General features: G+C 41.0%; 2 non-coding genes across 2 annotated transcripts; both read left to right on the forward strand.

Annotated features, from left to right (window-relative positions):
• The first annotated feature begins 11,048 nt into the window (after positions 1 to 11,048).
• On the forward strand, positions 11,049 to 11,120 carry Trnad-guc (transfer RNA aspartic acid (anticodon GUC)). Its single transcript has one exon. It is a non-coding gene; the product is annotated as a tRNA-Asp (tRNA).
• Positions 11,121 to 11,130: 10 nt separating this feature from the next.
• LOC143284364 (5S ribosomal RNA) lies at positions 11,131 to 11,250 on the forward strand. Its single transcript, XR_013055519.1, has one exon. It is a non-coding gene; the product is annotated as a 5S ribosomal RNA (ribosomal RNA).
• The last annotated feature ends 2,381 nt before the right edge of the window (positions 11,251 to 13,631 follow it).

Consider the following 13,631-nt stretch of genomic DNA (forward strand, 5'->3'; position numbering starts at 1 on the left):
CCTATCCTCTCTCACAATTCCAACGATAATATTCATAATATTCAAACGTGGAAATTAACACTGTATGTTTAAGAAACTGTCTACAAATCACCAGAATGTGTGACCGGGGACACTAAACCAAATACCCCCCCCCCCCCAACTTACAACCTCCCCCACCCCCCCCCCCACCCCCCGGACACACACATACCCAACTTTCCGGCGACGAAAATCAATGTCAGAAGGTGTCAAAACATCAAGGCGAGATCATGTTCCCCCCACCCCCATCCCCACCCCCTGTCCCGCCCCCTGCACCCCTCCTCCTCCTCCTCCCTCACCACCCCCTTCCGTCCCCATCTGGCGTGTCAGCGGGGCTGGGGGATGCTACTGGTGAAGGTCATCATCATCAATGTTGCATGCCGCAGTCCGAATTTATCCATCTAGCTTGCCTGCCAATGCCTAGCTCGGCCTTGACGTGTTGGGAGTTGAATGCTTTGTTGGGATAGTGTGCAAGCGTGCGTGTATGTGTGTGTGCGTGTGTGTGTGTGTGTGAGAGAGAGAGAGAGAGAGAGAGAGAGAGAGACAGTGTGTTTTGAGAGAGATATATATATGTATGTGTGTGTTTGTGTGTGTGTGTGCGTATGTGTGTGGAGAGAGAGACAGAGAGAGGGGGGGGGGGAGACTGATAGGTTTCGGTTGTCAGATTGTTCCAGGGAGGAAAGAACAAAAGACGATCAGAATGAGACAGGTAAACAAACAGCCAGACAGACAGGCAAACACAGATAGAAAGACGCACAGACCATACAGAGGGACATGAGACGGGGCGGGGGGCGGGGGGCGAGAGGAGAAAAAAAATTTTGAAGAGATGTTTCGACAATGAACATTACAATGTGAATAATGATTATAATATATCATAAGAGAATGAACACAGAGCGTGAAAACGCGCGTGTCTTTTCATAAACGGCGCGTGGCATGATCACGATAAAATAAAAAAATATAAATGAAAAAAAAAAAAAAAAAAAACCCAGAAAAGGTCGGCGCTTGTTATTTCACTGCCCCCGTAGGGATGCGGATAGGTTTCACCCCGTCTGTCTGTCAGTGTCAGTGATCGACGACTAACAACGGCAACGGCACGCGCCCAGGTCCTCTCTCCCGCTGACAAAACAAGCTCGAAACAACAAAAGAAGTGTGGGGAGGGGAAATAGGGTAATCATGAGACGAATGCCAAGGTATCTTTCAAAGGTATCAAGGGTAATTTGATCGCTCCGTTCCTACCTGCTCATTGGACGAACTAGCTAATCAATCAATCATTCATTCATCCATGCGGAATGATAGGGAAAAGAGAGAGCGAATGAGAAAGACGGTGAGAGATGGGGGGGGGGGGATGGGAGAAGACACAGAGAGAAACAAAGAGACAGTCTGAAAGAAAGAGGGGGGAGGGGGGGGGTCAAGATAGTTTGATTATTTCTGACCATGGCCATTGCTATGTATGTAATCCCAGGAATGTTCCAAAAATTGCTCTTGATGTTCAGTCCGAAAGAAAAAGGGGGATGAAAGAAAGAGGTGGATGAAGATTGTTTGGTCATTTCCAACCATGGCCGTTGCTATGTATGTAATCCCAGGAATGTTCCAAAAATTGTTCTTAATGTTCACCAGGCTTGGATGACTTACACAAATAAAAAAAAAAGATTATGTATGTATGTATGCATGCATGTATGGAGAGAGAGAGAGAGAGAGAGAGAGAGAGAGAGAGAACTCAGAAATCAGAACTCAAAACGTTTTTTATTCAAGAAGTAAGATTTTATGCATGGCCCATTCTTCTAGTGTCCTTGCTAATCTACATCAATTGCAATAACACATATATATATTAAATGGAAAGGGGAGAAAGAAAGAAGAAGAAAAAAAGAACAGAATGAAGTGCTACAGAAGGAATGTGATAAAGAAAACACACACACACACACACACACACACACACACACACACACAGATGGATAACAGAGAGAGAGAGAGAGAGAGAGAGAGAGAATGGGGGGTTGGGGAGGAGAGAAATATGTCATCAGTATCGACAACCTGATGACTAAAGCCACATTGTTGTTATCATCGAATCCACGTAGATAGCTGTAATTGATACTAACATCACTGCTACCATCACAAATATCACTTATACTAGAGCTATTGTCACCACCATGATGGAATGAAATGAATATATTCATGCATGCACACAAATTAGATGAAAATGAAAGAAATGCAAACAAGCAAAGAATACAAAATAAATGTAAAGAAAATAGGACAAGAACAAGGAGATACAATAGAGAGAGAGAGAGGAGAGAGAGAGAGATACAAAGACCGAGAGAGAGGGGGAGAGAGAATACAGAGGTGAACTCAAATACAGAGAGAGAAAGAAAAAAAAAACAGAGAGACAAGCAGACAGGCAGAGGCAGAGGCAGGCAACAGAGACAGAGATAGAGACAGACAGACAGACATAAATAGGCAGAAACAACACACACACACACACACACACACACACACACACACACACACACACACACACACACACACACACACACACACACACACACACACACACACACACACACACATGAGTTCGTCCAACGCAGAAGTAGCCCACCTCTCTGTGGACGTGACCACACGTGTTGCTAAATGTTTCAGTACGAACGGGACAGCCACATTTCTCGATTTTCCCCCAAAGACTGTACCGGTCTGTAAAACCACCCTCACAGATAGGTGAATTATTTATTCACCGTACGATGGACAACTGTATTATGTGTGCGTGTCGATGAATGCGTGCGTGAATGTGTGCGTGCGCGTGCGTAAAAATGCGATTGTGTCCGCGAATATATGTGTATGATTGTGTTGTTTTTGTAAGGTGTGTGTGAGTAGGTGCGTGCATGCGTGTGTTGTGCGTGCGTGTGTGAATGTGTGTGTGTGTGTGTGTATATGTGTGTGTGTGTGTGTGTGTGTGTGTGTGTGTGTGTGTGTGTGTGTGTGTGTGAGCGCACGCGCGTGTAAGCTTGCATGTGTGTGTGTTTGTTATCCTTTCTTTCTTTTCTTCACCCCTTTTTTTTTTCTTTTCGCCTTCTTTCACTCCTATTCCTAAGGACTTCACAGTGAGCAATAAATTCTGTGAATAAAAATGTTGTTATCGTCACAAATTATGCATTAGGAAAACTCGCTGAATATGAAAAAAAAAAAGCTTCAACATAAAATCTATATAATATAAACACAGACTAAACGCAATCATTGTTAGACCTCAAAGAAACACACAGAGAATTCAAGTTGTTGTTGTGATGGTGGTGGTGGTGGTGGTGGTGGTTCTTGCATCAAAATTCGTTTCATTAAATTGGTGTACACGTTCCTACATATGTACAAACCACAAATAAAGGGAACTAACTTCTATTATATTTCCGGCTGTGTCCCAACGTCTCAATTTGGAGGGGGAAAAAAACGGTTGATTTCAGTATATGTTCTTCTTTGTTTTCTTCCGCAGCAATAAGGCAGAGGAACTTTCCGACGCTGTACAGTCCCTTGGGTTGAATAGGTTAATTCAAAATTAGACGACGACTTTTTCCAACATGATCAATCATGTCCTTTTGAAGCGGAAGCGACGAATTACAAATTCAGTAAAGCTCTTTTTTGTATGATTAAAAAAAATATTTTTCAGATTACTTTTCAATTAAAACTCTTTTGGAAAAAAAAAGAGAAAGAAATGGGTGGAAATGACGAGAAGAAAAAAAGGCTATAACGAATGACTGTTAAAATCAAACCAAACGACAAAGCTTAACAATAATCTGAATCTGTACCTAAAACATTTCATTGTATTGATTGTGTGAGTGAGGCTACAGTAAGGTGTTCTTGGGCGATATTGTAGCGTAGTGTAGTGTGGTGCAGTGTGGTGTAGTGTATGTGTAGTGTAGTGTAGTGTAGTGTAGTGATTTACGATTTGTCACATCTAATTTCTCTGTGTGAAATTCGGGCTGCTTTCACCTCAGGGAGAGTGCGTCGCTGCAGTTCAGCACCGCACTTTTATTTATTTATTTATTCATTTTTCTTTTCTGTCAGCATTAATGTTTTCCTGTCGAATTACATTTTCATCTGTTGAATTTTGCCAAGGACAACCCTTTTCTTGTCGTGGGTTATTTTACGTTGCGCAAAGTACATGTTGTTACACAAGGGAACCTCGGTTTAAATAAGTCTATCGTCTCACCCCAATGTCTAAGCGTCCAGAACACCCTCAGTTTCAGTTTCAGTTTCAGTAGCTCAAGGAGGCGTCACTGCGTTCGGACAAATCCATATACGCTACACCACATCTGCCAAGCAGATGCCTGACCAGCAGCGTAACCCAACGCGCTTAGTCAGGCCTTGAGAAAAAAAAATAGATAAGCTTACATAAATAAATAAATGAATAAATAAATAATAATTATAATATTTTTTTAAAGGTAGTAGTAATAATAATAATAATAATAATAATAATAATAATAATAATAATAATAAATAAACAAATAAATAAATAAATAAGATAACAATGATGATAAATAAGCAAATAAATATAAAACATGAAGACACACATTCACACATAAACCCACACATGCATAACAGATATGCACCAAACATGCAGTTTCACAGATATGAAAGCACAGTTAAATACATATAAACGTACATGAGCTCCAACACACACACACACACACACACACACACATTACCCTGCAGAACACCCTCACTAAAGGTTTAGTGGAGGGGGAGGGAGGGGGTGATATTGACGAGTGTGGATGGGATAGTATGTCGTGTGCTCCGATACTCTCGCTTCCTACTTAGATAAACTAGACGCATTACCACTCCCAAGTTGTATCTGCAACACCTCGATTGGACCCTCAGGTTTGAACAACGTGCGAAGTCACACACCTTGTTGGTCCCGCCTCCAACCGTTTGCCACGCGAGAAGGCCTGTTACAACACCGCCCTGTTTCCCATGGGTGAGACTGATCATTATCACTCGGGAGGGCGGTGTTACCTACTAGATGACCCCTGTAATTTCTGTCCCCGAACCGGCGGGGTTTGTTTTGTTTTGTTTTTTGTTGCTGTTGTTGTTGTTGTTGTTTTGTTTGTTTGTTGTTGGGGTTTTTTTTTATTCTTATTGTTTTAATATTGTTCGTTTTGTTTCCAGAGAATAATGATCTGTTTCGTTTCGAAAATAATGTCTTTTACACTTCCATCCCTTATATTTCTCTCTCTCTCTCTCTCTGTGTGTGTGTGTGTGTGTGTGTGTGTGTGTGTGTGTGTGTGTGTTTGCATTTCTTGGGAGGGTGATTATGTTGGGTTTTTTTCATTCTGATAGCCTCACAAGCATGACATAGGTCTATAGTCTTTCGGTGGGTCCGTGGCCGTAGTGTCAGACAGTGACAGAACGCGTCTCATCACTCACTCTTCACAGTATCTCTGAACTACTTTCTTTCTCACTTAACGACTTCCCTAGGGCTTCCTTGATCCCCCTTTCACAGCGAGTTTCTGACACAGGGCTGTGTCATTATCAACCCTGTCACAACCGAGGAATAGGAAAAGCCTTTGCTCACAATGACGTTGGTGGGTAATCATATGGCGGCTATCTCCGATCATAGTAGGAACGTAGCAGAATGGTTATGACTCTCAGCTGCCAAAATAGAGAGACCGTGAGGGTGTGGGTTTGAATCCCGCTCTCGCCCTTTCTGTGAAGTTAGTAGGTACTATCTAAGCTGGAGTTGTCTGACAGAAAAGAGTAGAAATGATAACAGAGACTTCAGGCGGGTGTTAGGTTCTTGTAGTGTAGTTTTATTGTCTCAAGCGTGCACGCTACGGGAGCAGTCGTTAATTCTAATCTACAATGAGGGAGCCACGGGAGGCTCATTGTCTTTCACTCTCTTCCAAGTTTGATAGGAAAATAAAACTTAGTGACTAGTCATTCGAGTGAGACGATAAACCGAGGGGCCCCGTGTTCAGCACGCATCTGACACACTGATAAAGAACCCATGACAACAAGAGTGTTGTCCTCGGGCGAAATTATGTAAAAAGAAAACCACCCTGATAGGTACACAAATATATGTGCATGCACTCTGGGTTATGATTAGTGTATTTCAGCCTGTGTATGCATGCGTGCGTAAGCTGGTGCGTGCGTGCGTGCGTGTATGTGCGTGTGTGTGTGTGTGTGTGTGTGTGTGTGTGTGTGTGTTATATTCCATGCTATTTTTTTATGTTTCGTGATTAACTCTTCTTGTTGTAGTTGTTGTTGCTGTTGTTGTTACTGTCTACACCGTGTGTCCGTACCGATTTTTTTTTTTTTTCCTTTTTCATCTTTTGTGCGTGTGTGTGTTTGTGTGTGAGGGAGGGCATGGTGTAAAGAAGCTTCCAGCTTATCCTGTTTACCCTCAATAAAACATTTGTTCAAACATTTGTTCATTGTTCATGCTGCTGACATCTGCCAAGCAGATGTGGTTTAGAGAATAAGGATTTGTCTGAACGCAGTGACGCCTTTTTGAGAAACTGAAACTATATAGCACCTATCTCCGATCAGAACCAAGCTCTAAGCGCTTTTTACAAACGCAGTCATTTGCACAACAGGCTGCCCACCTAGCTGGGTTGACAGTTGCGTGTAGGCGCTCATTATTCGTTTCCTGTGTCGTTCAGTCACGTTTGTAATCACGCGGAGGAAGGAGGAATTTTGTTTAATGTCCCGTCACACATATCGGTGATTGAAGACATTTTGTTAAAGTATGGATACTTTGGAATATTATCCGTTAGAAGGGGTGGGAGATGTGAATGAATGGAGGGTTGGGGAAACTGGGCAAATGAGGGTGAAAATTAATGTGGGTGAAATTTGGAAAAAAAATTTTAATCTAAATACAATTACAGGAAATTACTTAAAGGACTTCGTAAAAGAGAAGTCATTAAACTGACAAGCGAAACAACTGATAATGAATGCAAAAAGTCAAAAACATGAACGTTCTCAGTCACTTTTGAAGACACACTTTCGTGTACATAAGGCTTCATCAAGCTACAGTCAAAAATTATATGCTCAATTGTCAGGTTACTAAAGCAATCACGCGTAAACATGCGCATGTATATTATCAGAGTGGATTTTTTTCAGGATTTTTGCCATTGACAACCTTTTTGTTGTCGTGGGTTATTTAACGTGCGCAAAGTGCAAGCTGCGTGCACACGGGACCTCGGTTTAACTTCTCATCCGAATGCTGACTAGCAGTCCAGTCCATCACTCGAGGTTCAAGTGAAGGGAAGAAAATACTGACGAGTGTGGAATTCGATCCGATGCGGAAAGATTTTCTCGCTTTGGCGGACCCGTTTCCACTTGGTGACCACAACTCAACGTTGCATCAGCTGCTCACTTCAAAGTGTTTCCTCCTTGTCCTTTTCTTTTAAACAGTAGGTCTACGGTGAATGCTTTCACAACATAGCAGTAAGATGTGCATTTTGATTTATATTCCTCTCTGCAATGATATATAACTAGTGGGCTATTCAGTAACGCGAAAGGACTATAACATCGGATTTTTGTTTCGTTTATATAATCCAGATTAAAGTCTTATCTTTTTTTCTCTCTTTTTTTTTAAAACAAAAGTTAGATTCTTCAAAACATTATCTGCAAAACGCGTAGATTTTAAAGGAATGTTTAAGACAAAAACCAAACATAATTGTTGAGGCATGTAAGGGGTCATCAGTCTCATGAATATGTTGCAAAGATCGCATGTTTCGTATTGAACGATACATCTTTTCATGGACGCTTAAACTAACAATAGCAAATCATTTAAATTCTTCTCTTTTTCTTTCTTTTTTTTTCTTAAATGCTTAACGAGCAAAGATTGCTCGATAAGTGCTTTGATTTGTCTCTGCACAAGATTCAGCGCTATATAAATACCATTAGTAATAGTAGTAGTAGTAGTACAATGCGGACAACGTTCTCGTAGGGAGAACCAGAACACTTTTCAGTCATAATTCCCTATTCTTCTTTTTCTTCTTTTCTTTTCCTTGCAATGTTCTTTTGTTTCATTCTTATCTTATTTCATTCTTATTTTGTTTTGTTTTAGTTCATTTTATTTTTGGAGGGGTGGGACTGGAGCGGGTATTTACATCTAAGCACAACATGTTCCTATCGGTGCTAAAGTGAGTGTAAACACCACAGAACACACGACATAGCGAAACATATTTCTTTCCTTTTGACGCAAGGTATAAGACATACAAAGTAATACATATAAGATAGATAGATAGATAGATAGATAGATAGATAGATAGATAGATAGAAAACCTGACACAAGAAAGGTAACAATTGCGTTAATGATAAACTGGCAGGAATATACCGCGCTTATCTCTCTTTTTTTCTTTTTTTTTCTTCTTTTTTTTCTTTCTTTTCTTTCTTACTTTTGGCACAAGCATGTTCCCACAGAGAGAGAGAGAGAGAGGAACCCCAGGTCAGACTGATCCTGTCCTAGCCAAATTTACGCCCGATAAACGTTCATCCTGACGTGGAGATCATGTTTTCAAATGAGGGACAACGAGGTAATAGCTAAGGACGCCAAGGAGTTGGCAGGAAGCACTAAACTGTCTTCATGTGACAGTAAAAGGAAGAGAAGGAGAGAGAGAGAGAGAGAGAAGGAGAGAGAAGAGGATGGAAAGGAAAAGAGGAAAGGACACGGAAGGACAGATAGAGAGAGGGGGTGGGGGGTGGAGGGAGAGCGTGAGAGAGAGAGAGTGTGTGTGTGTGTGTGTGTGTGTGCACATATGCGCGTATGTGTGTGTGTGTGCACGTATGCGCGTATATATATATATATATATATATATATATCTCTGTGTGTGTGTGTGTGTGTGTGTGCGTGTGTGTGTGTGTGTGTGTGTGTGAATGACCTCACCAGTCACCTCCGGACCCACAGCCAGTGATCAGCTATCCTGTCGTCGTGGACATCTTCGACTCCGAAGGACAAACAACAACAGTACGCGTGTGTGTGTGTGTGTGTGTGTGTGTGTGTGTGTCTGTGTCTGTGTCTGTGTCTGTGTGTCTGTGTGTGTGTCTGTGTGTGTCTGTGTCTGTGTCTGTGTCTGTGTGCGTGTGTGTGAGACAGAGAGAGAGAGAGAGAGAGAGAGCGCATCGTTTCAGTGCATCGCTGTCCATTTTTTATTTCATTTTTTTCTGCCTACAAATGTATTTGATTTTCTGTCAAAGCACAGACAGAGAGAACGAAAGAGAGAACAAGAGGGAGAAAGAGAGAGATAGAGAGCGAAAGACAGAGAGAGAGAGACAGAGAGAGACAGAATATGTCAGAGAAAGAGGGAGGACTCCCAAACTCTGAAATTGATACTGTCAATAGTTTATCAGTCTTAATGACATGTGGATACAAGTAATAAGCATAATTATAATAAGAAAAACGAGAGAGAGACAGACAGAGAGAGAGAGAGAGTGAGTAAAAGAGCGAAAGGGAGAGAGAAGAAATAGGGAGAGAGAATTAGAGATGCAGGGAGACAGGGAGACAGAGAGAGATCGATTTGCCTACATGTAAAAAAACTTTGTGGAATCGCCATCTGAAGAAGAAGGATTGTTTCAGATCAACTGGTGACGTCTTTGCTCATTCGTTTGCCTTGGTCATCCGTCCGTCTTTTCCAGTTTATCGCGAAAGGAAGAAGGGGAGATAGAGAGGAGATAAAAGAAAGAAAGGAATATATATATAAAAAAGAAGGAAAGGAGTGGAGAAAGGAATAAAGAAAGAATGAAAAATATGATAGAAGAAATAAAGAATACATTATGAAGAACTGATTTTCTCTTTTTCTCTCTCTCCCCTCACCCTCCCACCACTCTCTCTCTCTCTCTCTCTCTCTCTCTCTCTCTCTCTCTCTCTCTCTCTCTCTCTCTCTCTCTCTCTCTCTCCCAATAAAGCTCAACTTCGATTGAGAAATAAATATTCTTGCAGGCAGAAAAGCAATGTTTTAAAGGGGTGACACTGCATTGAAGGGACACGCTCTCTATCTCGAAATAGAAAAATCTGAATTTCACACAGAGAAATCTATTGTTACAAAAAAAGTAATACAATGCAATACAATAAAACTCAACGCAATACAACACAACACAACAACTGTAACACAACAAAACGCCAGACAACACAGCACAACACAACACAACACAATACAATAACATTGACGACAAGACATCAGTATCAGTAGCTCAAGGAGGCGTCACTGCGTTCGGTCAAATCCATAATAATATGCTACACCACAACTGCCAAGCAGATGCCTGACCAGCAGCGTAACCCAACGCGCTTAGTCAGGCCTTGAGAAAAAAAAAATATAATCGAATAAATAAAATAAAATAAAATAAAGTAACAGAAAATAATAATAATACAATTAATTAATTAATTAATTAATTAATTTAAAAATATAATAGATAAATACATGAAAATACTACTACTACTACTACTAATAATAATAATAATAATAATAATAATAACAATATTTGTAAGGCGCAAAATCTTGATGAAGTCAACTCTAAGCTCACATAAAAAGACATGATGGAGCAAAGTGGACACAGTGCCTGACCAAGAAAAGAACAGTCAACGGCTGGTTCGATAACCGCAAGGACCACGATTTTACACTACCTCGCCCGATAGTCTGGGTATAATCTTTCGGATGTGATGATAAAATCGAGGTGCTGTGCGCAGCATGCACTTGGTTACAGAACCCACAGCAACAAGGGGGTTTTCCATTTACAGAAAAAAAAATGCAGACTAATAATCCACTTTCATGGGTTAAAAAGAATCGGGGTATCCATCGGACGAACGAGAAGAAGAAGAAGAAGAAAGGAAGGAAGCAAGCAAGGAAGGAAGGAAGGAAGGAGAGAAAAAAGAACAAAACATGGAGCGGACAGCAACTCGAATTCCATACAGACAGTTTGTGACAATACAATTCAACACGATACTTTATACGAAGGATATGATACGAAACGATGAGATGGAATAGTATGCAATGTACTAAATAAAAACAACACAACGTAATGCAACAAACTCCCATGTGGGCCAACCTATATTTAGCTCCTCGGTAGTATAGTGGTCAGTATCCCCGCCTGTCACGCGGGAGACCGGGGTTCAATTCCCCGCCGGGGAGAGCGATTTTTGCCAACGGCCCATACCACGTTGAAAACACCGGTTCTCGTCCGATCACCGAAGTTAAGCAACGTTGGGCCCGGTTAGTACTTGGATGGGTGACCGCCTGGGAACACCGGGTGCTGTTGGCAACCCTTTTTCTCAAGGCCTGACTAAGCGCGTTGGGTTACGCTGCTGGTTAGGCATCTGCTTGGCAGATGTGGTGTAGCGTATATGGATTTGTCCGAACGCAGCTACTGAAACTGAAACTGAAACTGCAACAAGCTACAATACAGCAGTGCAATAAAATGTGACATCTCCCGTAAGTATGGGGCTGAAAGAACTCGTGTGTGCAATGTGTGTTCGAGAGGGAAAATGTCATTCAACTAATGCACCATTAGGTTTCTGTTTTTCACTTGACCTACTGTTCGTGATGTTTTAGCTGTCTGGAAGTAAAACTTGCTGATGCTTCGTTGTACACGACCTTTTTGGTTCTGTTTTAAACAGACATTTCAAGTTCGTATGAAAGAGACATTGTTAACTTAACAAGAGAGGCAATGCCTTCAAGACTCACTTGTGATACACTGAAAAAAAAATCCAAGCTTTTTATGTATCGTGTATAATTTCAAAATGTAATGTTTAAGATGAGAAAGATCAGCTTAAAGCGAATTAAGTCCCCTAGCATTAATTACAGAGTAATTTCCCTTTTTTACTATCTGCACCAAAACGTTTGCAAAATAAATAAAACTTCCATGCTTAGCAAAAGAAGTTCCTGTTTGAACAAAAAATGATTATAATGACTGCTCTTGTTGTTGGGTCAGAATATCAGATCAAAGTGCCAAGTTTAGAGAATACAAAAAATGTAAATATAACAGTAAATGCAGTTTGCATATAATTAGGCTTCATTTTTTTTTTTTTTTTTTTTTTTGTGCCCATCCCAGAGGTGCAATATTGTTTTAAGCAAGATGACTGGAAAGAACTGAATTTTTTCCTATTTTTATGCCGAATTTGGTGTCAACTGACAAAGTACTTGCAGAGAAAATGTCAATGTTAAAGTTTACCACGGACACACAGACACACATACACACACACACACACACACACACACACACACACACACACACACAGAGAGAGAGAGAGAGAGAGAGAGAGAGACAACCGAACACCGGGTTAAAACATAGACTCACTTTGTTTACACAAGTGAGTCAAAAACGAAGATCTTGAGACACAGCAACTCGGTTCTGTGTACAACTATTCTCCCTCTCTACAGATTGTGATCGAAGAGGATAGTCAGCCCACGCTCTCTCGCAATCCGACCATCCACGCTTTCTCTCACTTTACAAGAAAGCGACGGGATTGTGAGAAAGTGTGGTCGTTCCCCTACCACGGTTTCTCTCCATTGCGAGAAGTCAAGGGAGCGCCCTACGTATTGTGAGAAAGCGTGGGAAGCCACCGTCTTTTTTTTCTTTTTTTTTTCTTTTTTTTTTAATCAAAGACACTTCCTTCGTCACCGGGGTTGGTTTCTTGTCTTTTTCCAACACAAATCTTATCACAGAAAACTGAGAGAGAGAAAAAAAGGAAAAGAGAAAGAGGGGCGCGACAACAACGACAATCATGATTATGATGGGGACATTAGTGAAATGGTGAAGGCAAGTAGTGTAAAAAAAAATGTGTACATGTATGTGTTTATGTGTAAGATAATGAGTGTGTGTGTGTGTGTGTGTGTGTGTGTGTCCTTTCGTCTGTTTGCTTGGCTGGTAGATTTGTTTTTCTTTCACATTGTTCTTGACATAATCTTTTCATGTTCCTTGTGTCTTGTATGCAACTGAGGATCTATTTTCAGTGCAAGCTTACATGCGAAAGGATACAAACACACACAAGCATGAAACAAAGAACATTCTAAATAAATGTGACAATGTTGCATCACAACAGACATCAAACCTATTAGGTACCTTTTTCACGCTCCATGCGCGAGGTTAACTTACTCAGTACGGCCAGTCCTCTCTTCTCCTCTACACAGACCCCTCGGATGTACAGTGGGTGTCTGAATGACCCAACCTTTTGCTTCCGTCGTCAGAATTGTGGTATTCTTTGTCAACATTCACGTCTTCAGTATAAGAGCCTTCCGCTTGCAATATTTTGATGATGGTAATTGGGATGAAAGGCTGTTAACGTCGTCTCTTTCGCCGTTCGTATGGAGAGAGTTAATGCATTGTAAAACACCCTTTTCTGTCAGATTCATGTAGAAAATTGATTCATTTTCATGTTTTTCCCAACATCCCTCGAGAAAAGTTTCGTTCAAGTCTTGGTATACCATATATCTGTTTGAGTTATACACATTGCCTTAATTCCTTTGTTTGCTATTGGTTCTGGTGCTGAATTTGAGATCGGCGCATTCCAGTGATCCCTCTTATGTAATGTACAATAAATAGATGTCAGTTTCAGTGCCATTACTGTTGATGTCTTCGCTAACATCACTGTCATTATCATGATCGTCGTTGTCGTTGCCTCCTCTTTCTCGTTTTTTTTTTTG

This window comes from Babylonia areolata, chromosome 7 (genome assembly GCF_041734735.1).
Source record: "Babylonia areolata isolate BAREFJ2019XMU chromosome 7, ASM4173473v1, whole genome shotgun sequence".
Lineage (NCBI taxonomy): Eukaryota > Metazoa > Mollusca > Gastropoda > Neogastropoda > Buccinidae > Babylonia > Babylonia areolata.